We start from the raw sequence: 27,331 nt of genomic DNA on the forward strand, positions 1-27,331 counted from the left end.
TTTTGCAATTTGGGCCTAAATGCACGTGACACTTAGAGGCATACAAAAAACTACGTTTCATAGCAGGCACGTCTCCCCTTCATTTCCATTTACTTTGGCCGAAGCAAGACCGCAATGGTAGTATAATATATAGCTGAGAGAAAACTGGTAGTAGCATGTTACTGATTGATAAATAAGTAATTGTCCTAATCCCTTAAATGTTCCACCTGACAAAATACTGCCCGAATTAGGAAAACAAAGCAAACAATGAAAGCGTGAAGACAGTGATAGATGTGGCCAAATTATGCCTAAATGGTTTGGTTTTTTCGTCCGGCAGCCTCGTTACTTATCACGGAAACGAGAAGGTGGACAAACGATACTGAGCGTGAAAAATGCAGTTGGGCACTTGCGCCCATTGATTGCATCTATTCGAAGTGTAAAGCGACTATTTTAACAGCAATTTTAATAAAACTTATGAAAAATATTGAAAGACTTTAATCGATCTAAATAATTTAGTTGCCTGTTAGTTACATATGTGTAACTGGATACTGAACTTAATATTCCCGGTTTTGGTTGGGATACCTAATTTTGATTGTATGTGAATTTGGGCTACCCTTTGAAATGGTAGGAAAGCCCACGGGTCGCGCAAGGTGTTCGATATTTTTATTCAAATTTATTTTCATTCAAGCACTTTACGAAAGGAGCCTTCCTTTTAACAGTAATCACAGGTACGCGATTTGTAGTTTGTTTCTACCAGGAATTTGTTCGAAGCGAATCACATCTGTAAAAGCGTTGCCAACAAAACCATGGTTCATGTACCGAAATGTTAGGGAAACAGCGTACGTACCTTATATCTGATACTACACCCACTCAGAGTGTGATAAAATGAAATTGGCAGAACGATAGGGTCAGAAAGCTCACAAAAATAAAACCGGGCTAAGGCACGACAAAGTGCACCCAACACGGGGTCGAACTGCTCGAAAAGCTTGGCGTTTCAGGTCGACATCGTACGTAAGATTATCACCTTCTAGAAGGACGCTAGTGGCGAGTCCTGCATTTAACCCTTAACTACTGTGGAGAACTGGTTATCATTTGTTTTGTGCGTACGATCTTGCAGGCAACGAATTAGCTGCGTATCCACCATGTAACAGCATTGGAAAACTGGCAATCTAGACTAATATTGGTTGATATTATCGCACAATATCACATTTTAATCCAGCTTTTCTTTTAGGACAGAGCTGGAAAAGAGTATAAATCAAGAGACCTACTGTTAAGCTTACTGATGTTCATGGCGAATTATCGGTCGCCAGTTTACGGGCATGCTCCATTTGCAGCTAGCAGTAAATTGGGATCGTGGAACGATACGGTGCAGGCCCAAACTGTGCGGGCTAAGTCGTCTAAAAGCTGAAATGTTGACACTATGCACCCTCAACTATATTTGACTATAAATTTTGATGAATACATTTGACATTTTCTCCTTACTCTGAACGAGTTGAGGATTTTCAGGGGTAAATTAATCGAATCATAACAATTTATACAAGATATAACTCAACCGGCGGTTGGAAGAGAAACAGTCTCTCGTATTCGCCGCGTTTATATAACCTAACGGCCTTCGATCGTTTACTTATGCGAAAGTATACACAAACCGGTCAGCAACTATGTAAGAGGGCGTACTTTGAGTGACTAATGCGCATCACTTCGAGTATGTTGCCACGATAACATGCGGCCATCGTTGACTGAAATCTGAACGTTAGCATATATTGTTTTTAAGCCTGTACAAAATAACTTCGGAAGTTCTCTTTCCAGCCAGGCTCATGAATGGGCCGCACTTTGTTCGCAAACGTTTCGTAACCCCAACGATATTATTTGTACTTGTAGAAAACTGATTTGTACTTAGCTATGAGCTATTGGGAAAGGTGGACATATTCCAATGCTAAATTAACTTAAGCGAATGATGTCCTTAGAATTCTTTGTAGCTCATTTGTGAGCACGGTGTAAAGTTGTACGCATTGATTACTCGAAGCAAAACAGTGATTGCATCCTTATATTCCTAATAAACTAATTTTTATTTAACCGTTCTAACAAGACAGCTTGCTGTGATCCGCAAGCATGCCTTGCGGCCCTCACTACAGTACCCTGTGCCTTTCGCTAGTTGTCCTTGTAGACACCTTTGAAACTTCTGTCTCTGTTATCTCGTACGTCAATGTGTGAATAGCGATAATCTGGACTTGACACGACAGGCTGACAAGATTCGTGTTGAAAAATTTCGTATATTTCCTTTCACCTAATTACATTACATGTCGTTAGCGGAGTTTAATCAGCGAGCCCTGGCGTCTTTTCATCCAGAGGGCGCTTTTGAGATATTTATTATAAAAACAGTCGAAACTCCCGCTCGCTCTTAATAACTCGCTGAGGTCTTAATTATACAGCATACTAATGTTCAGATACCGAAAATAGTAAAAAAATAGGTTGTGATAAATAGAAAATTATAATTTTTCTTGAAGCTCGGGTTCCTCAATACTACATTTTACCTACTCCGACCGGAACAGAGATTTTTCATAGCAGGTTTACGACTTGAAGGTTTTGCAAGGAAGCGTTGACTTAGAGAAGCTGTGTGTGACAATTAGAATGTGACAGAAAGTGATAGAATGTGACAATTAGAAAACGTCAGAAATAGGGTACTCAGCTTATCATTTATGGATGAAAAATTTGATTTTCTCCATGTTCAGTTCTGGAGCACATTTCTATGGAAAATAATCTGAAAAGCAGAGCAGTCATAACCAAAAGTGTCCGCTTCAAGGTCAGACTTTAAATAAACCTTGTCGTTTGCGGATTTCTTAATTGTCAGTCGTTTATAGCTTCATGTTTGCTTTGTAAATGGCTCGTTAAGCTCGAAGCCTCCTTGACAGACCCCTGCAGATTTTACTTATGCTGGTACGATGATAAGTAATCTATACGACGGGTCATGTAATACGTTTTGGTTTGTCCTAACAAGGTATCAGTGAGTAGACGATAACAGCGGACGTCTTTTCTTTAATGCTCACCAAGAAACCTACTTTAGTCACCATGGTCACCTTTCGGTAGAATAGATAAAAGCAACATGATCGCGTCTGTAACGGTCAGCATCGACACTTCATTAATTCCCGATAACAAATGCGTGTGTTCGCCCATGCCGTGTGCCAATCTCGCTAATTATAATGAGATTATTACTGTTTTAATATATCTTTAATATAGAGTGAAAATATTGCTCCACTCGTGCGGCATAGTACTCATGCCTACTACAGCCATCACGGTTTTCAATGGCAACACCCAACATCAAATGGCAATACCAATCGTAACGACAGCAACAATCGCCAAAGCAAAAACAGTAACAATAAATAGGGGCGACAGCATAAAAAACAAAAGATAGGCACCGATTTTGCTTGTGGACAAGAAGAAGGGAAATACCAGAATTCCAGATCGACTGTATTGCTCAAGACTACGAGAGTGGTATTCGCTGCACCCTACTACGTACGAAAATATCAGAAAAGAACGAAATGGCTTATGGCCTACTCGGGAAGTTTATATCTCTCTGATGTAGCAATGACCTCGTCTACGCCATTGCCAATGCTCTATTTGGCAAGCGATAGAATGGGCAGACACTGCTTGGCATAAAGCCATGTCGGGTTGATACGGCGATCTAGGAAATCGCCGTGGGCTCGGCCCGGGTAGCGACCCCATATGCAAAAGTATCTTACAGAAGAATATATTGGTGCGCGCTCTTTTAGCGTGATAAAGGTCAAATGGTCACTTATCGATGCTCCTCCATTAACCGATGACTGACTACCTTGTTTGCCGTCGCTTCTTCGTCGCATTACTACATGTCTACTATTACATCGTTATTAGCAGCGCTGGCACCCACGTTGCCACGTCGACAAGACCGTTCCTATGACCGGCCCCCATCTGTTCCTATACGATAGTATTCATGCTCTTGTTGACATGCGTCGTTGAGGGCAAGAAAGCATGCAACATTCGTCGGGCCGGCCGGAAGCCGGATGAAGCCCGCACACCGGACACTACTGCCACTGGGTCTGGTTGGTGCATCGTGTGAGTAGCGCTTTGGTCGACTGGCTACGTGCGTCTTTACTGGCTTTCTACCAATAGGGAAAATGCAGAAGGAATATGAAGTGAGTGAACTTAAGTGGGTACCCTTTCACAAACGGATATTGTATAGTGAAAGCAGTTGCATTTGGGACTGGCAGGCACTCAGTTAAATTGGCACGGCCTTAGAGCCTAGAGGAACATTTTGCTGCCTTTGTCTTATTTATTGCGAGGTTCAGGCAGAGAGAGACGCAGAACGCATTTGGAAATCATAGTATGCCAGACTATGGCACCACTGATCCTCCACAATTGCTACCTTATGAAGCCTACCACATTTTGGAACATCGTTGCAGCGTTGCTGTCACCAGCGGATGCTCTTAATCATAACAATCGACAATTTCTGCTGGCTAAATAGGCCTTTTGAGATGACCCTTTAGGATAAAAAAACACGTACCAAATAGCTACAAGTATCAACACTCGAAAGCTAAAAGGGGCCGATGCGGTAAATTTGGTCAAGTAATTCTAGCTAGGTCAGAGATTGGGAATCCCCGTTGTAGCTTAGTAGGCAACGTTTTTGCCTGCTAATCTTAGGGGCACGTTGTGGTCTAGCCATCTGATCGAATGCTTAGCGGCGATACCGAATGTAGAACTCGAAACATAGAAAGGTCAGAGACTGGGAAGCAAGAAATAACCGAAGAAAGAAAGACCAAACCGATCTGAGGCTGACAGGGCGATGGGAGAAACTATATGGCTGTAAGACCTGTTTACGATATATGTAGACAGATAAAGCTAGACTGGTGCTGGTGCAGGCGCTGGCTTTATACGTAGGTGGTTGACGATGTAGTAGCACAGCAGAAACGGGGAAGGGATCGAAACCAACTTACTTAGCTTTTATCGGGTTATTGATTTGCCCTCTTACCAAGCAAAAAGACCAACAATCTGTCCCAAATTGCTTTAGTACATGCAACAGAAGGCAGAAGGAAATTTTGTTTGTTGCTTTGTTTCGCATCTTTAGCAAACAATACATCTTAAAAAAATACTGGAAATAGAGACAACGGTGGTTATCAGGTTATCACCGCGACGATGATAAGTATAACCTCTAAAACCGCACAGTGCACTAGCCTGCTGAAGTCAGTGAAAAGGTGACGCAACGTAGAGAGTAATTTCAGATTAGTCTAAGGTGCTCCGGAAAATTAAGTTTACGTATGTCGTCGATTTCGGTAAAAATTATTCTTGTGCTGTGGATACAGCTTTTTTAGGGAATAGATTATCACCTTTGTTTTGAACTTAAGTTTATCAGCCGCCATTCTTCAAATCTCATTTGTCCATATGGCCTGGAACCTAACTTTTAATTGCACAGCTGCTTTTTTTTGAAACTGCATTGATCCTCGACATAAATCTAGGCGGTAAACTTGGGCTTATTCGGGCACATGTTGGACAGAAAGTATTATGGCTTCCTTGCCTAGAAGGTTGTCTTATGCTTATTATTTATTAAATTTAATCAGCTGGATCTCTTTATTCATTACCAAGAAAGGAGAACCAAAGAATAATACAGTAACGTAAACTTGCCAGCCAACGTACAACGCTCTTACGACCTATTAGTGTCAACTTGTCTTATGTACATGCCACATAATATAGGGAGTATAGCAGAGGGAACTAATAATAATAACAGCTTTTTTTTTACCATAGCGCAATTGAAAGCAGTGAACCTGTTTTTTTCTCAATCAGAGACTTGACTGTTTAAGCCATCGCACTGAGTCGCAGGGTGTAGTTGCTCGGAACGGTTTTCCGTATGCGTTCCGTATGCGTAAATTACAAAGTTCAAAAAACAATTGTGCACCTTAAAGGTTAGTGAACAATGGTGAATCGCCGTAAAATCATCTTTGTCAGTAGGCAGTAGTAAAGCATGCAATAAAGGCCGAGAAACCACTTAACATATTCGACATTTCTCTAAGGATCTGAAAAAAAATACCCCAAGTGACAAATTTTGGTAAGATCAGTCGTCCACGGTAATCTCACGTGAAAGGTCCTAGCCATAAGATATGTTTGTTTTCTTCCAACGTATATATATATCTTCGTTTTAATTCTCACAAGTTTACAGTTCTTCAATCGTCCTCCCCCTCTTAAAAGAATCACGAAAAAATACGGATTTTTAAAAAAGTTTAAAAATTCATTTCTCAGCAACATTTGCGGCCTCTTCTCTGCCCCCGATACAACTGGAAATGACAGCTTTTACATAAGAAATCAATGTTTATGAGTAATCAACACGTTCAATTATCATTAATTCTTTCGTTGAAAATACGGATCCTACCTATACGACCAACAATCCTTCAGTCTTATCCCAAAACGTCCTGTGGGGCAAGTCAGTGACACCATATGGGGGAGGCATTACATTTCTATATCGCAGATATATCGTACAGTACGGCACCATCTGTTTTCTCTACATATACGATGCTATTTAATATGGGCGAGACATAAGCTAGATTCTGCTAAATAACAAAAAGGCATATCGTGCTTGCAACATAAGGATAGCTGGCCTAACAGTATTAGCTAGCGCGTAAAATCAAACATCTGCGGGACCGAATCTTCGACAGCTGCAATGCTAACCACCATGTGCCCTCGCTTTGTATGGCTTAATGGACTGCCTCACGTGTGTGTATCCATGTCTGTATCACTGACGAAATGATATTCGGTTTTCAGGGTCAGCAGGAACATGAATTCATTATATAAAGCTAGATAAAGGAGCGCTTATGTTAGCCCCGATTACTGTTATCTAATCATGTGATATAACTATATCACTCAAAGTAAACGAGAAGATCTCTTGAGGGAGAGCTTAATAAGCAGACCCACAAGGCCATCGATTGACTTTTGCTGCTATTTATGCGCATTGAATATACCGTTTTTGCGCGTTCTGTTATTGCGTTGCCAATAGGAATACGGCCATGGCAGTTCGACGCGTTCGTGTGCTAGTTCAGTATTCGGGAACTGTTCAGGAACTTAACCCACAAGCGTTAGTAGCATAATTTTATTATCTGCTGTTGCATTTGAATAGCCATTTCTAGGAAACTATACCTGACCTGCTTCGGGCGGGTGCCTGTCGAAAAGGTTACTAATACGACCATCCTATCTGCCTTTACAATATTCAAATTTTTGAAGAGAAACATAATCGCCATTTTCGTTGACCCATTGCATATTTATTAAGACTTGCAATCATACATTAGCAATTGCTTCAAATTTATGAATGAGTAACAAGTTTTGCAATTTGTAAATGATACAAGATGGCCTGTGTAATGTATATAAATAATGTATTCACAATAAATTCATAAGCAAAATTCTATTAGTTACGAACCAGTGTTTATCGCTGGATGAGGAACGATTACTTCATGCGTTCGTGTTATCATAGCATTGGTGAAGTGTTATCATATCGTTGCTGGGCGTTGTATTTTGGATTTATCCTACAACGTTGGAATCATAGGCCATCATTTCAAGCGAGGACGTCCAGAAGATGCTATTGCCTCTTCCCTCGACAGAAAGAACGAATCAAATTATGACTCGAAAACTTTATACTGCAGCAATCGGACTTGCTTGGTCTCCCAAGGCGGGCTTCCAGTCTCCTGGATGGATCCCTGATGTGATCAAAGATAATAGCATCATCACCTTACTTCGGGGATTCCGAATATAGAGCGTTCAAAACGAAGAAATATATTGTTTTGTAGAACCAGAAATACTTGAAAGTTTTACGATCGTTCGACGCAGTTCACCGACAAAGAAAGGAGGGAACGCAATAAAAACAGGTATTACCTTTTGAGTTTCATAGATCTACATATAACGTACTTATTTTTTTTTCGATAGAAAATATTGTTGGCTCTGCCGAGATACGAGAATGGGAGGTAATCCATTAAGAGAACTGTCATTGAATGTGACCCTTCAGTTCCACCGGCTCTCAATTACCGTTCGTATCAAGTCAGTATAACAAATACTATACAAATATTAACGAAACGAGATATTTATTACGAAAGCATTATTTACGTGAACGTGTATTGCTTAGCATACGTACTATATTTGTGCGCAAGCATGATGAGGAAACATTACTGACATGTGACGGTCCACACATTTAGCTAAGCTCCAATCATGGTATAGCGATAGAAAGTTAACAGTTTTACATTAGTGTATATAGCGCTCGTTTTACGCTGTGTGGTGCACCCTTATCAACGATCACGAAACTATAGAATAGAAGGGTCCAATAGCGAAGCAGTTAAACCCAGATCGAATCAGTGTGTCGATGGCGCACAGTCTTACGCCGAAACACGATCAGTATCCAACATGCATGAACATAGGGAAATAACCAATATACCATATATGGTATAAAGATAATGTTAGAGAATGTTGCACTCGGAGCCACGAAGACGAGATATAATAGAATTTGGTACTTCTGCTAAGTACTTTTCATATCGAAATATGTCCACTTGTATTTCTCTCGCCTCAGAGCTCCGTGTGTTCCGCATGTAAAAAAACAAAGTGAAGCAATTCAGATTATCAAACTTCAACTTGAATCTTCAATACCATCGTAATAATCTGCTGTTTTGGTTAGAGATAATGACAAGTCGAAATAAACTGTGTATTAGTCATTTGGCAGCTTCTGTCCGTTGTTTTCCCTCGTTTCTTGATGATTGCATGTAATATACTGTTAAAAAATGTCGTTCTACCAAGCGTCATAGTCGCAATCGACGGAGGGTACAGAATCCTACTTTGACCTCGGACCTCAAAGATGGATATGTCCGATAAAAGGAAAATTAGCTCGCAATTTCTCGCCTGTTTTAAAACACTACGAAACTGACATAAGAGATACGCTTTTCGTAGCTAATAGATATGGACTTATCCAGCAGTTATTTTCTCTCAAGAGTTGTTCAACGCAGTCATCGTAGGATATGCAGAGTCCACTGAGACGCGCTATTCAGGTCGGAAGTTCCTTACTTAAACACCCCGAAGCACCTGTTAGTTCTCCTTTTAACTATAGGGGTGTCTTCCTCCACACCACGCGTATCTAGAACTGTTTCACCAGATTTCCAACCTCCGTCTAGGAAAAGAGCTTTCCAACGGTGTCTAACACTTTACCACCAGCAGACAAAAAATCCAGAGAGAAAAGCAAAAAACACCGTTTTCGTTGCTTCCTAGAACAAGTCAATAGAACAGCATAGCATGGAATCATCATTAACGTAACTTATCGGTTTTAACCAGTTCTGTTAGCACAGATACATGGTTCCATACGCCTTAAGTAACAATCGAATAGGCTAGCGTTTGAAGTACAACTGGCAGCTAATAAGGATTCACATCAAGAAGACGTCTGTTTATCATTTTTTCAGTTTGTAAAGTGCGTTTATTGCTTCAAAATGACTCCGTACTAAATGCTTATAGATATTGTAGAACCGTTTGTTATTGGTTGGAAAAAGATGTAGTTTTTACAGTAAGTTTAATACTAAATTCGGCATAAGTTATTTGCTGATAGGGTGGGCCCTATATTGTCGATTACCGTTCATCATGTAGTCGTCAGACATCACACGTGCCTAACATTTTGATAGACGTATGAGTAGTTGAACTTGGACCAACTTGTGTTAACTAATAACATTTTCTGACCTTGAACAACGCTAGTCACAACAGTTATGGTTATCGAACGATTCTCCAATGCATTTCTTTTTCACAAGAACCTTGGACACGATATGTCTAAGTGGTCAGACGTTCTGTGCTGAATGCCGGAATCGATCATACAAATTGCTATATGACTTTTAGACATATAGAGTGATGCATAGCATATGCTAAGAGTAAAAATCGGATTAGACGGGCTAAAGACATACGATAGAGAACATATCGACACTGAACTATTTATTAATAGCTGATCAGAGTTGTGATGACACTGTCATGTCACAAAATGACTGATAAATAATAAAGCAACACGGAAAAACTCTCCGTATGTGTATATCACGAAGTTGGTCGAAATATAAAACGTTCAAGCAGCTCGTTTCATATTATCAGCCGGTTCTCTAATGGAACATGTAATGGGGCACCGTACGTAAAACGTGAAAGATTGAGGTGTTCGCGCGAAGAACGACGCCGGAACATTTCAAAATGCTTTGAACACATAGACAAAGCTGCGGAGCGAACTAGTTGTTCCACTGAAAGTTTAAGGTGCAAGAAGTGGATTTCTGTGCCAGCCTTAGGCAATCGATAGATAACACCCTCTGTAGAATTAACCTATCGTAGTTACCAATAGAAAATGTTAAATGGATAAGACGACCTATGCATACGACGTCACTCAAGGCGGAGTGATTCTATCCGTTGAAAGAGACTCGAACTGGACCGCACTAAAATGCCTTTTCTGGTTTACCTAAGTCACGAGTCCCTCCCCATCGTCAGCGTGGTGTTCTGAATAACATATATAATATAATATATATATATATATATGGCTAACAGAGTGAAACTATGATAATTCCAGCATCAAAACAAAGTGTTGACGATGATATAAAAAATTGAGATTCCCCTGTGAATTGTGACACATCTAGAAGCAGAAATACGTAATTAGCCTCTGCACAGCAACTTATACGTAGACGCCCTTCACAATAATCGTTAACGTAATCAATGTGTAAACGACTTCTGATCAAAACGTTGCAGAGTGTATAAATACAGTTTGCTTAGATTCGTACGAATCTGAAGAGGATTCCGACTTGAGACACGCTTACGCTCTGATCTTGAAACTTCACTCAGAAAGCTATTCTATCAAAAAATTATTTAAGAAGAGGCAAATTTGGAACTGTCCATCGCAACAAACGCGGCTAAGACACGTGAGTGGAAAGCGAAAAAAGGCACAAGAGAATCCATTTCAACAGGTAGGCCAAATTAGAACGCTAGACGACGCTGTGTGTATCGCACACAATTTAACAGAATGAAGACAAAAGAGAATTTTCAGGAAAATAAAAAACAATTCAACATTATTTTGACAGAGAAAATAAATCTAGTCATTGTCATATACTAATCATATATAATGCCAGGGTGCATTAAGAAAGGACGCCGAAAGGAGTAATACTATTTTTGGAAATTTGCTTATGATGGGTCATTTCTATCTACTCATATAAGGTCGTCTCACGTTACTTTATCGCCCGTCGTCCGTCGAACATTGAAATTGATAAACGCAAGTTGTTGCTCGATGTTCCAGTTACTCAATCAATGTACGTAGGCACAGGTTCCACTGAGGTTCTTCGTGTTCGGCGGTCGAAGATCCTGCCCTAGTCTACGAGACAAATGTATCGATATATTTAGCAATCTTTTAAATATACGTATATGTGTACATATGTATGTACGTAAGTCTTCTACGAAGCATATTTGATCTATCCTCTTCTAGGGTTCACGCTAGTCCATGTATGGGTACATCAGCGGTTCCAGCCCACTTTACTCCGCAGACTTCATATAGTAGTGAAAACAAAAAAACCTGCCAAACACAATAGGATAATTAAGGGAATATAATCTCATATTTTCATATCTAATTCAATACTACCGGCAGTATCTGTTTTTTAGTCATTGTACTCTACTGCGATTCAACAACTGGATCTGCAAATATTGATTTTGACAATATATTTTTCATATATTATCTAACATAACCTGCTCGTGATAATTTCATTCGCATTTACCTAACAGCTGAAACTTGCAGCAGCATATTAGTATTTAATAGCTCTATTTCTCTAGATAGTTGTTCGTGTACAGTATATAGTTGGCTGTAGCAAGACAATGGAGCTAGTCGATGACAGATGTTTTGCAGTTATCTTCCCTACCAACGTAAATATGCTTTGGCGAATTTAATCTTAATTCACACTGAACAAGGGTCCCATAACATCGTAGAGTCAAAAGAGCTTCACGTTCAGTGAGTGTTTCCCAGTGAAATGATAAGAGCACGGGGAAAAGATTCATAAGACAATAAGTATAAATAAAAAAATATCTAATGTTGGTGGACAAATCCCCTATAAGTTCCCCGATAATGAGAATGGTCTAGTTTAATGTTTTAAACAGGTCTGCCCAACTTTGCCGAAGACGTATGAAAACTTGTACTTACCACAGCAATTGAGCGTTAAATCATTGAGGTCAACATAGAGAATATATAACAACTTACCTGCAATCTAAGACATGTACCGTACTTGAATACGATGTGTTTTGAAAGTCGGAGGTCTAATGAAAACATATCTCTCTAGGCACTTATACGGTTTCCAAGTTCTGCGTAAGTTCATTAGCACATACTTCTATAAAATAAAAAAATCGGTTTAGGTTCGAAACCTCTTCTAGATACATTCTGCATCGTGCTTGAAGCCAACCGTTTGAGGCGATGTTGAACGGCAGTAGTAGGTGAAACCTCGGCGCATCTCGACGGAAGATATTGTAACAGGTGGTCTTAAATTACAGGTTAACGAGCCCATTGGGTTTCTAGCCTTTTTTTTCTGCTAGGTTACAGAGGCCACTGCGGGGGGACTTTGCCTACTTGGGCTACGTAGTCTTTGGCTGTTGCTGGGCGCAGGTGAATGACAGATCTGTAGCTGTGAACAATGCACTAGCCTGGACAGAACAATTGGGCAGTGAAACAGTCTAACATATTTAGGAAGCCTACGAAGACTGGGGAAAAAAGCAAGTGGCGAAAAGAACCAGAAACTACTCGATGAAGCCGGTCTCAACCGAAGTACTCGGTAGGGAAGCAGCGAAACAATTAGCTTTCCTACTACGACCGGCGATAGCTCATTTGCTGTAAAAAGACAAGATGACAAAACTCGCACCGCAGTACCACCTTGTATTCTTAAAGCTACTGTCCTGATTAAACTAATGCAGGATTTTATGATGGAAAAGCATCGAATCGTCAAAAAGATAAGAATGGTTGATGAGAACATCGAAAAGTGAATCACTCAATTAGAAGTAGAGATTAGATCGCCTAACCGACTCTAGAAAGCGAAGAGTCGGAAAGGAACACGAGAAGAAGATAAGTACCTAGATATCCACGGAAAATATTAGAGCAGAAAATGTGTGGGGTTAATCACGGCACGCAAAACAAATGAAAATGTTGTTGATTTTGCAGGTATGGAATGGCTGCAGTGGACTTATGCAAAAACCGACTGAGGGCTAGTATGGTCACAAAGGAGCTCTTTGAAGCCAAAGAAAACGACGTTCAAGGCACAACGTGGAAGGTAATGTCGACCTACTTCCACGGATTGAATGGTGAGCCCGCAGAGAAGGTAGGCAAGGTCACTATTAGGTGGAATACAAGATAGAGGTAAAAAGGAACTGCCAGGATTTTGGGTCTGATTGGGCAAGCTCTTCACTTACCAAAAGAGAAGTCAAAGCAAATAGTCTTATTGAAGAATCACTAGAAGCAGCCATAAGGTAAAGACAATCTGTTGGGAGATGAATTTTACCTTGCTAGTGGATAAATGAGAAAGAAAAGATAGGTCAAAGGAAAATTTTGCAATGTGTTGCCAGAAACCTTAAGCTAAAGCTAGCTGTTACGGCTGGCAAACATGACAAGACATTTGTAAAAATTGAGAGACACTGTCACCGCAAAACAGGAAAAAAACAGTGTAATTTTAGTCAAAACACACTAAAAAGGCTACAGCAGTGAAAAATGCACACCAGCCCAACAGTCAGGTCTTGAGTAGACAATCAACGGATTGATTGTCTACTCAAGACCTGACCCCATTCTTCAAGGCTGTTATAACGGAAGGGAAGCTGCAGTTCAAACGAATCTGAAAGAATAACGAACAAGTTATTATTTAGGACCTCACAGAGAAAACGGCGTGAACCAGCAGCCGGATATAGCGGTATGGTATGCTTCGACCATACGAGGAGCTACTCGTAACTCGTTGGTTCGATTTTCGAACTTGTTCATAGCCAAGGGGCTACTCATAAGCTGATTCTAATATTCGCTTTTTTGAATATGCTTTTTGTTGTCAAAAGATCAAACACACGGTTAGAAATTGGCAAAATGAAGCGATTGAGGGACATAGGCGCCACATATGTGAGATCCTTTGTCATATGGCAAAGGGTTGCGTTACTACACTAAAAAGCTACGTGCACCAAACTCGGCTGCCTGTCTTCTGTTTCAATCACAAATAGACGCAGGTAGGCGTTTCGTAATACTTAAATCGAAAGTGCTCAGGCGACAGCTATGGATCTCCAAAGGTCGATTCTGCAGGACAACCAGAGAGAACACGATTAGGAGACTGCCGGCGAATTTCAAGTAAATTAGGATGGCTCCGCCCCAGTGGTAGCCCCACACAAAAACACGTATTCCCCTACAGTGTAACCCATGTGGTAAGTTAGCTAAGGTTATCCAGCTGGATTGCAAGTGAAGAAAAGCTGCATATGCTTTGTTCCATATCACACGGCTGGTAGATGCCAAGTCCGGTTTCGAAACTTAAAGGGAAAGGAAATCGGTTGAAAATGGCAAGGTGTATATATATATATATATATATATAGCTGTAATTAGCAATTAATTAGTTGGCTGACTCGAATGCTACAGAAAGAATCTCGCGTGGGTTTATTATGACTAAATTTGCAAGGTATTAGACGTTTTTATTTGCGCCATAGTAGTAGTCCAGCTCGACTGAGGACCTTGAGATTCTCCTGCGTAAATGGCTTTAATACGAAATTGTTGGACACTGCAGGTAACTTTTCCGGATTCTTTGGCACGTGAAGGTGTGGAGAACCCGAAAGACGAATTAAAGTCGACAAATGTCGATGGAATGAATGACCACCAATTATCTTGTAACCCTCAACAATAGAGACATCGCTACCTTTTAGCGAAACGGGAATGAACTTCACCTGATAGTTTGGCTGGTCTGCATTCGTTACCAGAAGTACCGAATGACGAGTTTTCCACGATGAAGAGATCCAGAGCGATTATCCCTCTATTGAGAACAACGTGGAAGTTAACATCTGGACTAGTCCGAGAGTGTTTGAGCGGCCATTATGACTTAAATTACGACGTGGCGGTGTATTCAAAAACGCTTTCAAGAATACGCCAGGAGAAGAGGATCATCCAAAAGGTGTCCTTGATATTCAAATCCTCCTAGCAAGGAGTTGTGTGGAAGCAGCAGTATCCTGAATTTAACCCAGAGGGCAACGACGTCTTCAGCGTCAGAAACATCTTCAGAAACGAGATCAACCTAGCTCGACAGGATCGTATCACGATACGCCGAAGGATGAAACGAACAAAGGCACAGATGTATTGCTACTAAAAGCTGGTCCTTTTTTAGCCACAGAAGAAGGCTCTAATATTTGCGCTCAGCAAGAGTTAGGAGACACGCTAGAATGAGCTTCTGGAAATAGTCAATGGAGCTTCACGGGCTACCCGCATAAGACGACTCATGGGAAGATGAAAAGCAAAATCGTCCAATTGGACTAGGAAAGAGCAGGAATAAATAAAGAAATGGTTCTTTGCCCACCAAACCTTTGGGAGATCGATACTTGTCCATGTATCAGTACTGCCTGGAAACATTCAGGCTGTGTTGGTAGATGGATGACAGCATTTCGGTGAAGACTGTCAAACTTCTTTTTGAGGAATTTTCCTCTTAGAGGTTGAAGATGTTACGAGAGTTTCAAAAGAGAGAGATATTCCAAAGTTTGAAAAAGAGCGGAAGTTGTTCTAACTCCGAAGGCAGACGAACTTCTACAGGCTCATTTGCCCTCTGCAGACTCGGACTAAGCAAATGGAATCTATAGTCGAGACACAAGTACAAGGTTTTGCTAAGGAGCACAGTCTTATGTAACATGCCCAATACGGTTTCCGAAAGCATTGTCTATAAATCGTATTGCTTCAAATGTATAGGTCATCAGCAGGTTCCACAGAGGATTAGTCGGCAAAAACGGTTCTAGTAGCTTTCCGTGAAAGACAGTTTTTAAATTGCTTGGAGGAAAAAAGGTTCACTTAGGTCGAACTGCCTGGACTCAGGTGTTGAGTTTTCTGCTGATTGCGAGGGTTACCCAACGGTTCCATATTAGGCCCGTTAGTAGGAATCTTGCCTACGACAATATCTTTAGTCTCAGGAACCTCCCGCTGGACACGTATAAGGCTGCAAATGCTGACGACTTGCCTATCATTAAGACCACGCAGCTAACAATTCAGCTACTGCGGATCTATAACGCAGGCCAACAAAGTGCTGATTAAAGTTTGGGTAAATGATATATAACAGTCTGGCCTAATGCCCAGCCAAAATTGAAGGGCTTTAGATGTGCTGGCGATGAGGTTTTCCGTGAACGACAAAGAAATTGGGGAAATTGAAAAACTGAATGCAATGAAAGGTATTTGACAGGCGCTGGCGAAGGCAAATACGGCAACACGAGAACTTGCATCCCGACTTTCGATAGCCTCCGTGCTACAGGAGTTCCTCACGTCGGAACGTTCCTCATGTCAGACGGCGAATAAATTATTCTACTTAAGGCTTCAGTTTTGTTTGCTCCAGGAACATCCTTCGGATAGTTGTTAACAATTGATTATCTATTATAAGGGACTTAGAGGGGACTTATTATATGACGCAGTTCGTAACCGAACATACGAAGTTTCACAGTTACCTACACCTAAGAAGGTACCGTCGTCGACATGCTAAAGACAATGTTAAACATACGTAAATGGATTACATTTCGTGGGAATCACTGAATTAACGCTCACAGAAGTGATGAGCGCCGTTCGGTACATCTTCAACAAGAACAACAATTGGCTAGAAATGGGCGGACTGAGAAGGAAACTCTAAAAGGAAGAACGGTGAAGAAATTGATGAGTTAGATGTGGGAGAGAACGGTAGATCTCGATTGCGACAGAACCTGGGATCATGGCATTTGATCGGCAAATAGGCAAAAATACTTGAAATTACATAACAAGTTACACTAAAATAGAAAAGTTTGAAGCTCCCGCCTACGGGGCTACCGCGCTGACGTGCCAAAGAACCTTAGAGGACGCTGGACTATAAAAACTATAGTAGTAACTTTAGCACGTCAAGTGCTGCTAAGGCGAGAAATCGTCAAAGAGTGGTTTGCTCAGGAGAACTTTAGCACTCCGGTCCGACCATTTTGGAAGTTATTATAAGAAAGCGAACAGAGATGGAAAATTGAAAGGAATCAATATAGCTTCTGAGCGACTTGCGATTAACTGTAACAGCTCTTCTTCTGAAAGCTCCGAGGTAATATGCTTAGCCTTCCTGGCCTATAATTGATACTGAGAACCTAACTAGTTCTAAACATGTACAAATCACGGTAACCGGCAAACTGCTCACAATGGACATGCGGAAATTCAGAACAAATATTGTTTACCTCCTAGATGAAGTTTGTCTGTTACGTTAAGTTAGACGGAACAGACAGGATCGAATCAAGTGGAGGTTGCGGGAGCTGGGGTAGAATCACGATTATGAGCAGTTCCAACGAGTACTCACCGTAATGGCGAAGGCTTTTTCATTTATATATGAACCTTTTGTTTCTCTCTTACTGTCGGTGTTCGTGCTGCTGACCAATAAAAAATTTTGTAAATATTTAAGCCCATCTGTCGGCGAGCAACAGCCGTTAGAAGCGTCTGAGCTACTCGTTCCTACTATTGGCCTTAAGCAGTCCAGCCGGCCATTATGGACACCATATAACGACTGTACGCACATGCGCCCGGCATGCAACAGCAGCGGCAGTAGCAGCAATCACTGAGCGCACGGCCAGCGGACTCAGTGGCAGTCGACAATGGCCGTTACAACCACCTGTCGTATGAACGGTGTGAGTCTCTTTCTCGGCAAACTGGGTTCAACAGCCGACAGCACAACCCCAAGGAGCAAAGGACGTCGATCAAAACAAGCGACAGGCGACAGCCACTGCCAGCAACAGTTTCCTAAGACGGCGCTATCCGTTCAGCCCTGCTTCTGTCTGCTGGTCTTCTGCCAACCCTAACAATGGTGACCACGGCCAGCTATCATTCGTGTTTTTTTTTCTTCTACCTATATGAGACAATCAAAAAATTAAGAGTTGAACCGAAGTCAGCCAAAGTTTCTCTGCACATGGTATACGAGTCTGTCTCCTGACTGTGTGCCATCCGAATAGTGTGCGCTGGATGGCGGATCGTCAACAGCTTAAAAAGAGCACGACGTTGTTTTTCCTTGCCGCTATTGCAACAGTTAAAGCGGCTTCTGCCACTGGCGACTACCGCCAGGCGACGCTGTGATCGTTCACGATGGCGAGCACGAGCATTAGCGAACGCAGCGGCACCACCGTGATCGTGGACGAAATGGTTATGGCAACTGTGGCGGCGCTCTGCGAATGGGAGAGACCAAGTGACCCGAGCGGTGAGTGAAAAATTTTGGCGCGAATCACTCCTGTCAGAACTGATTCAAACGGCGGGGAGAGCGCGTCAGTCTTCTGCGTGAGCCTGCGAGCTCTTTGCTTTGTGCGCTAGCTCTGTTAGCTAGATTAATAGGTGGTGCAGTCTGACGGCCGAGAGGCAACGAAGACTGTGCGCTAACGTTCTTCGGCTATCGGCGCCTGGCAGCAGCACAGCAACAACAACAACAACAACAACAAATTCACATTGCTGTTTACTGGCTATATTAATCAGAGTAATACTGTTTTATGCTGTAGGTATTATTCGATTGCTCGAATACATAGCAACAACCTGAGCAGGTGTTCGTCGCAACAGCATACGTCTGCTTTGCTGTGTTTTATCTCTGGGAATCGTCGAGTGCAGCGCATTTCTAGTTGGTGTATAAGTTTCGCCATTGCGAATGCTGCTGGACTCTATGAGCTATGTGCGACCGTCTATGGGAAATACGTAAGAAATAAGTATTTTGTGCAAAAACAAGGGACAGCGCGCTGAGACTGTATTGTGACGCTTGTGCGTGGATATTTCCTCAACTACTACTTCTGTGAAGTGTGCAGTGGTACAGTGTGCCCTCTCTGGATATATAGACATTTATTGTCGTCATTGGCCAAGCGACCGCTGGCTTTCTCGAACTGGATTCCATGGTAGGTCTATGTAGAAGCTGATAAGATGAGCGTAGTGTTTGGCAACGATTAGAACGTTTGTCTGTATATGGCTATGAGGCAAACGCTGAGCCTTCTAAGTAAATTTTGTCTGTAAAGGGGATGTTTGCGTGTCCTTCAAAAAAAATGTACGTCGATGGATATGCGCCTATGTTCTGACAGAATGTCGGTCACTGCTGAAGCCCGATACAAATGTCCCGGCCGCAACGTTCGACGTCTTAGGTCGTATGCTATCCAACATCTGCAGTTGTATACAAACGAATACAGCCTGCAGTGTTTCCCACTTTATTCATCTCATTTCTCAAGTCCAGTCGGACAAGTATAGACTTAGTACAAGGAAGCCCTCATATTTAGCATACAACAACTACAGCAAGTAACTTCGATAGCAAGTAGGGTATGAGGGCAAAGATGGCTTAACTGGAGTGAAATAATAGTATAGTCGGGAAGAGTGGCATATCGTTTTTCAATCGGTTAACTCTTCGCCGCCTCCTCTTGCGGGGCCGCAATGCGTTCGATCGTATACGACGACATAACCCATACTACACGGTCCGTATTCCGCGCTCCGACGCCAATCCTTGCCGAGGTACTACCTAACACCATTCTGGTATCGGATTCACCTAGGAGCCAGCAAGCTGGCTCTCGTTCCATCTGCTCTAGTAATGGCTGCTGTATTTATTTTGTTGGCGAACATCAGCGATCGATAGAAAAAGCGATAGCACCTGAAAGCGGTCGTTGATCGTCGGGCTGCTCGCTAGACCATCGAAGCTCGCAGTCGACAGACGCAATCAGGGCGCCATCAGCCGGCACCATTGAAGCGCTTCTCGTTGGCCAAACGACAAGAAAAACCTTTTCTTGTCGGCTTCTCGTACCCTCTCTCCTTCTCTTACTTCTTTCCTTCGCAGCAGATGCGCTTCAGCTATGGCTTGTTTCTTTCTTTCGTTCTCCATATTGAACGACCAACGACTCCGACCCGCTCTTCCTCCTGACTACTACGTCTATACGAGTTAGCACCGCTACGATAGCCAGAGGTCGCCATGAATTGACGCTGACGACCGAAGCTAGCGCCAGTCAACTAGCATTCAATGAAATCTTCGGCCGACAAACGAAAACAATTCGACAGTAGCAACCGCAGCCCAAGGAACTTACAAGTTACGACAATTGAATGGCAGCACCACTGCAACAGTTTGAGCAGAAGTGCTAAAAATACTTGTAGCAACGGGAGTATTAATAGTTAATAGTGGCAACGTCTGATGGCGTCGACGCTAAAAGTCACCACAGACAGGCCGCCTACAGAATTTAACTAAACCTATTGTTATTGAAGTGTTAGCAAAACAAGCAAATGAATTGTTGTTGTTACAATTAGATAAATGTAGATCCAAGCGACACAATTTAACCACTGGTACGTGTAGCCGGCGAGCAACCGTCGTCGATAGCCACACGCCAATCGGCGCCGTCGCTAATGGCGCCGGTGTCAAAGACACTGGCTATCACTTTGGCGACTGTTTGTCACAGAGGCCATACTCGTGGCTATCTGTAGTTGCTTTGCCATTGAATAGCTGAAAAAAGCTATTAGAAAACGAACGAGGAAAAAGCTGTTTATGCGTGACCAGCAAAAGGACAGCAACAGGCCAACAGATGCAACAGCGAAGACCATAACGTCCGTAAGTCTGAAATTGTAACGTTGACGTTACGGCTAATTAGGTGACGCCACTAAAGAAAGTACCTCATCTGCGGCGACGTTGTTAACCACCATTTCCCTATGTGGTGAAACCGTATCTACTCTGTAGATATCGTATCGTTCAATTACTCCGACTACTATTTACTGTCAAACTTTGCAACCCTTCAATGCGGTTCTTACGATAATACACAATTTACCATCCCGTTGTAAGTCAATTAGCTATTACCACTGAATTAATCAAGCAAAAAATTCAGAGTAATTTCCTCTCGCCGTTGCGACATTCGACTTCTTTCATCTGTTCCTTGTGCGGCCTGTTAGAACACGCCAAGCTAGCGCACAATCGATGTTGTTTGAGGCTTCGAAAAGCGTGTACAGCCTCAGACGTTTATAACATATGCGCATGTACGTCTAGCTGATACCGCAGTGCCGTTCATCAGACAAACGTGGTCGCTCTTATAACATTGTAGTAAGTCTTTACACTTTACGTGCTTGCCGTGTTGCGGTACGAAGTAGTGTAGACGCAATGTCCAAGTGATGACCAAAGATCGTAGAAGACGCGATATGAACGTAACACAGCATGAGCCGGGTTTTTGCGGTTCACCATTTAGGCGGTTCAGCCACGCGACGACAATGATGACGAAGATAGAAACAACGCAGAACTAATAAATTGCATTTTTTGATCTGCCGCCACTACTACGGTACAGAGGGCGCGGATATTGTAGAGACCAGCCGATCGTACTCTCTCCTCCTCGCTGATAAAGAAATAAGAAGTAATTGTGCATAGAAGAGATCCAATGTTGTCATTTCTAAAAGAAAGCAAATCCCTTTGCTGCAGTTATTCGTTCCTGCGCTGCTCATTGCGCTATTATACTTAAGAGTCGTGTGTTTTCGCCGAGATCCGAATCGAGCGTTTAAGCTCATCGGATATCTGACGCATCGACGTCCCCCATGTGTCCGGGGATCATGGTGCGACGATAGCAATGACGGTGTTGTATGCAAAACATCTGCTGCTAAATGGAAGTTGACGCATGCGAAATCCATACCGGAGCATGCGAGACGTCTGCTGGCCTTAGACAGACAGAGAAACCCATTTACACGAGACTAACGTAAAATGATATTGTAATGCCGACCCTAGTAAGACAAAGCCTAGTAGAATAGATACGTGCACGTCAAGTATGAACATAGGATAGAGACAGGGGAAAATTGTCAATTTGGAGAATGAATCACCATATATTTCTGTCTTTACACGATGTTTTAGGTTCCATCTGATGTTCGTACGATGTTGAGATCGTAAACAGCAAACGTAGAGAGCTCTAAACGATTGTGACAACTGACGTTACTCGAAGAGTGAAAGTCTTACCACACGCCGTATTGACACCTGCTGCTGCCATAATTGATTTGTTGCTGAAGGGATGAGCAGAAACGAACGGCGTCTATGAAGTCAAATGATTTACGTTTTGCTGCAGCTTTGAAGGAAACGCTATATGTTGATCAACGAGTTCAATTGCTGCTCGTAAAATGGTTCACGTTAGCTTTCATACACATACGTACACTATATAGAATCTGGCGAAAAATTGCTACTGATCTCCCGTAATTGAAATAAATTAAGCCTACATTTGCCGGATGCCTATCATGATGTGATTATTACCACAGCATGCTGACAACGAACATTCTGCGCCAGCTAAAGATCAGGTAGGATTGGGACCTGGAGCTATCGGCGCGGAGTGCCGTCAATGGCTTCTTCGGGCATCTGTTTAAAAGTTAGGGCTCATCTTTTCGCATCTGGTATGCCGCGTTGCGTGACGTTTTACTGTTTCCCACAATTCGTTTATTCATACTATATGTGTCATCTTTTTTTTTTTTTCGTTTTGCGTCATTCTTCTTGCCTACATTATCAGCATCATATGATAGTGATAACTTGATGTTAGGTTTCGACCTTTGTTTCTTGCGTATGCACATTTGGATAGCGAGAGACGCAGAGATACAGACGGATCGGTGCTGTTTTCCATCATAACGAACTTACCAAAAGCTGCGGGTAACGACTCAACCGCGCCAGCCAAGCAAAAGGGGGAACGAATGTCAGAACAAGGGGTCAGAACCCACTCTTGATTTCCGCTCGATAGCGGTGCCGAATACCACAGTAGCTAATACCGCCTACTGCTCCTACATCAGAAGACCGACCTAGCAGTCCCAACATCAAACAGCGCAGTCCTGTTTCGGGACGCTTCGCTTGGCCACATAGCTGGCACAGTGTAGCTTTCATTAATGGCGTCGGTATACAAGTGTACATGCCAACTAACTGCTTGACCATTGTCAAGCAACAGGCTCTCACTGCTGTCGATCCATTTCGACTATTCATTGCGCTACTGCGGCCAGCTTCATCGGGCTTTGGTTATGTTGATTTTTCTTATTTGGTCGTAGGTCGGTAGAGAATGCGATATGTGAGAGAATGGTAAAAAGAAACAGGTGACAACGACGCTGACTTTCAATGTAAAAAATTACATGTAGGAGGTAACCTCGGGGGACGAGAACGCAAAGAAACCACGAAGCATTTAGTCTTCTAATACTAATAAAGAAACACTACAACGTCGCCTTTACAGCGTAATAGGATGATAGCGCTGCTAGTAACGGGAAGACCAGCGGTAGCTGCTGTTTTGTAGTGGTGACACGGATGTAGCGTGTGGTTAAATGCGACAAATTCTATGTAGAAATCGATTCGTTTACCTAGATGAAACAGCTGCTGAATTGCAAAAAGTTAGTTATCTCTCGTAGGGCGGCGGGGGCGTACGGCAAACAACGAAAAAAGGACAAACCGGCAGGTATCGGATTTACGTTCCGAACACATGGGTAACCGTGCTAAATGGTATAGTGCACCGGGCCCTATAGCTGGATATTGCGATTGAAAATGTCCTATAGTAAACTATGTGCTAATAGACGTTTGTCAAAAAAAAAGCGCCAGATAGGAAACTGTTTATTTGCGAACGAACGACCCGGGCTGTCAGTGGATCTGCTGCCATTTACAACTCGTGTCTTTAGCCAACTGGCGCTCTCGCTTTCTTGCGTCGGTCATCGCAAAGATGCAAGTGGACCCAAGCAAGCAAAGTTAATAAATTCAGCACTAAGAATCGCATATGTATACTTTCACAGAACCAGAGCCCCAAACTGCTTCCTGTTCCACCTGTAAAGAACGTACGCACCGAACATAAATGGAACAGGTAAGAAGACATAAGAGGCACAGCAGGTCATTCTTTGCAGCAGAACGAATGGCAAAGTTGGTCGAACGAGTGAGACGTGAGGCGAGGAGATGCATTTCGTTTAGAGAATTTAAAACTCAGAATGGCAAAGCAGTTTACGCGTACGACTGTGCCATAGGTCATAGAGAACAACAAACGCCTCATAACTTCATGTTGTAGCCATAGTCATCGATAGAGTGGTGCGTCTCAATAGTCGAGTCAAACTTGAGAAGATCGAGCTTTAGCCTTAGCGTAACGCTTAAGCATCCAGCAATGAGTCGAATCAGGTCTATAGAACCTTTTCGGTTTTTGTTGTCCTTTCGTATATACCTATCGCTTACGAAACCGCCTGTGAGTCACCCATGACGGCAGTTTCGAAAGCAGCAACCAAAACATTTTGGTTGGCTTGACGTTCATATTCCTACTTCTAGATCACACCCGTCGTTCCCGTTAGAGACCGGCGCTACTTTCACAACGTTTTTCTCTTAGCTGCCACTCATGATAATATTGATGGCCAAGCTTCCGTAGCCAAAAGAGCAGAAAACTAAGGACGGGAAAACGAATTATGTTGTGCTGACCGTCGTCTGCCTCGTGTACTAGACCGTATGCTTGCTTGCTTGTTTATAATAAGCGCAGATCCGTTGTATAAATATTTAAGGGTCACTTTGTATAGCTGTCAGCGTCGTGCCTTGAGAGTATCGCTGCGTCAGTAGTCGAATCTGTTTGCGTTGGTTTGGTAGGGGATTATTCCATGCGCTATTTTTGCTCTGTGTTAAGCAAACTGTTCGCGGCCTATGAGAGTGTCGCCATTGCCGCCAGCTAAAATGGTAACTCCAGCTGGCGATGGTGGGCCCTATAGGTAGATCAAGTGTGAGGCTACAGGATTATGTCGATAAATCATTATCCTTTTGATAATAATTACCATTAACATCACCAGCTATGAACGAACATGGAAGAAAACTGGGGTTCCTTCCACAAAGGTTAGCCATCCAACCAGTTTGCCTATTTTATGATCCAGTAAAACGGTGCGGCCACGGCCGCGTGAACACCGGGCTTAGTTCGCTTGGGCGTGTACCTTTTGTGCTACATCGACAATCGATTACGCCTTTCGTTTCAACATAGCCCAAACTGGCCCAACGTGAATATCGAACACACAAACCGCAATAGTCAGAGTTAGGCTGTGGTGCGATGCAACGATTTTGAAAATTCCGACGGTCTGTATTATGCTATAATATTAATCAGCTAGCTCGACATAGACTTGCCCCTTTTGTTTGCCTTATAGTTGCTCTCATAGTAGCAGGACGTGAGTAAACCTGTAAACAAAAATTGGCCAACGAATCGTACGCAGAGAAGTAGACAGATACCGTATAAGGTAAGGAAAGCGTTATCGTCATCATCAACAACAATTATCGCTTACTTATTATGATTGTTAGTGCCTTCATCGTGTGCGTTTTTTGAAGGCGTTTGTAAGGCAATTGTACAATCAGCGCTCATACACACTAGGATTGCTTACGGCCATTGCAACTAAACACGGCGTTATCGTTACTGTGTCTGAAGTGGTCTCTGAAAGGTGACCGTAATAAGGATATCCCGTATCTTTTGCAAATATTACAATTCATATGGCAGTATGTATGTACGTGCAGATTATACACATGAGAATGCACGGCGGGTGGCATTTTTGTAGGAAACAGCAGCAGCATCAGCATCATTGGTAAATCACAACAATACGAGCATTTCGGCGAGAGTCTTTTGGCGAATGATGAACAATGCCGAACGCCACGTGCCTAAAAGCGCATCTGAATGCCGTGGGCCTTTTGTCAGGCTCAGGGTTCAACCGCAACAAGCTATCATTTGCCAAGACATTTCAAAAGAGGTCGATTAGGGCCTGGATAGACGGTTGGGCGTAGTAGAGTAACCGGCAAACCAGCGACAAAAACGAAATCGTTGCCACAAGGCCATCTTGTAAATACGTGCTGAACACGCAACGGATGCTACTACAGATCATGGTTGGCAGTTAGACAGCTTACACAACGATTTCGCTTTTATCTTCAACTTCGAGCCTATCACCTGGTGACATCAATGTCTAGTGGGGGGAACAAAAAAATACTGGGGATGAAAATACGGGAAAGGGGACGCGTATTCACAGGTGCCGGGCAGCAAGACAAAACTCGGTGATACTTGTCAATCCATTCATCGGTTGGACTGATCTAGTTCATTTCACACGGATATATCAGCACAGATAAAATATGTGTGTATCACGATTCATTTCATTGATACCTGTGGTAAGCGTCCAGGACAGACAGGCAGGCAGGCAGGCAGGCAGGCAAATTTGATGACAATTAGCTTAACAACGCGTCACATCGTTGAGGGCCGGTGGCCTCGATAGCTCGTCATCGGTGCTACCTGTCGACTGTCGTGTTCTAATATCTAACCACGCATCAGTTTTGCTATCGAAACAAACTACTCTAGCTGACGCTTTCAATAACGAAGTAAACGACGCTACTTACTATGTTTACAGTCACGGCAGTAAACATCTAAAGATATATTTACTAGCGCAACAGGCGGTGAATCTACAGACGTCTCGCGGGGCGGCATTCACAACGTTTTCTGTATTCAGTTCGAAAACTGACTGTAGCCCAGTAGCCGCTGACCGAAAACCTTCCGAGACACCTAGTAGCGTTCCGTTATTTGTAACATCATTGAATCTGCGATGTGATTCCGCACATAGTAGGGACTATGTACGACAATGAATAGTCAACGAACACACAGGCTACTCCGTCATTGAGTTGCAGCCGTCATATTATGTATGCATGTATGTGTGTGTGTGTTTATGTTTGTCGACGAAATGCTCCTAAACTTCCTAAGTAGATTTTTATCGATGTCTTTCCAACGAAGGCAAGGGGTCGCAGACGTCTGAAAATTGCCGATCCCAGTTCGATGACGGACAAACGGGCAGACAGCGAAAATTAGCTTCCTCTAATTATTCTTACCATTATTATTTATATTCCGTGTGGGCCACTTTGCTGATTGATCATTAGTAATTCGATCTTGATTCGAGCCGGTATCGTCTTAGATTGTGGTTTCTATGGTTCTTGTTGTGTTCGATTTACATCTATAAAACATTTTCTTATTAGTCTGCAATACGTACATATTCACAGGCACATAATAGGCACCACAGAAGCCTGTAGGACACCCATATCATCTCATTCAGTACTATTATTTCATTTCGATGATGTATAATTATACACGCGAATTGTGTATATTATCGGACATAATAGGATCGATTAAGGTGATATCAGTGCTCGACAGATTTCTATGACACACATCGTGT

The 27,331-nt window shown here is 42.6% G+C and overlaps 1 protein-coding gene across 1 annotated transcript in view; it reads left to right on the forward strand.

Annotated features, from left to right (window-relative positions):
- The first annotated feature begins 18,399 nt into the window (after positions 1–18,399).
- The window catches only part of ec (ubiquitin specific peptidase echinus), an 86,580-nt gene continuing 77,648 nt past the window's right edge, over positions 18,400–27,331 (forward strand). Inside the window, exon 1 of the mRNA XM_022846916.2 lies at positions 18,400–19,071. The gene's annotated coding sequence lies outside the window, so the exon portion shown is untranslated. The remainder of the gene's footprint in view (positions 19,072–27,331) is intronic.

The sequence above is a fragment of the Varroa jacobsoni genome, unplaced genomic scaffold (assembly GCF_002532875.2).
Source record: "Varroa jacobsoni isolate VJ856 unplaced genomic scaffold, vjacob_1.0 scaffold_1262, whole genome shotgun sequence".
In the NCBI taxonomy this organism is placed as follows: Eukaryota; Metazoa; Arthropoda; class Arachnida; order Mesostigmata; family Varroidae; genus Varroa; species Varroa jacobsoni.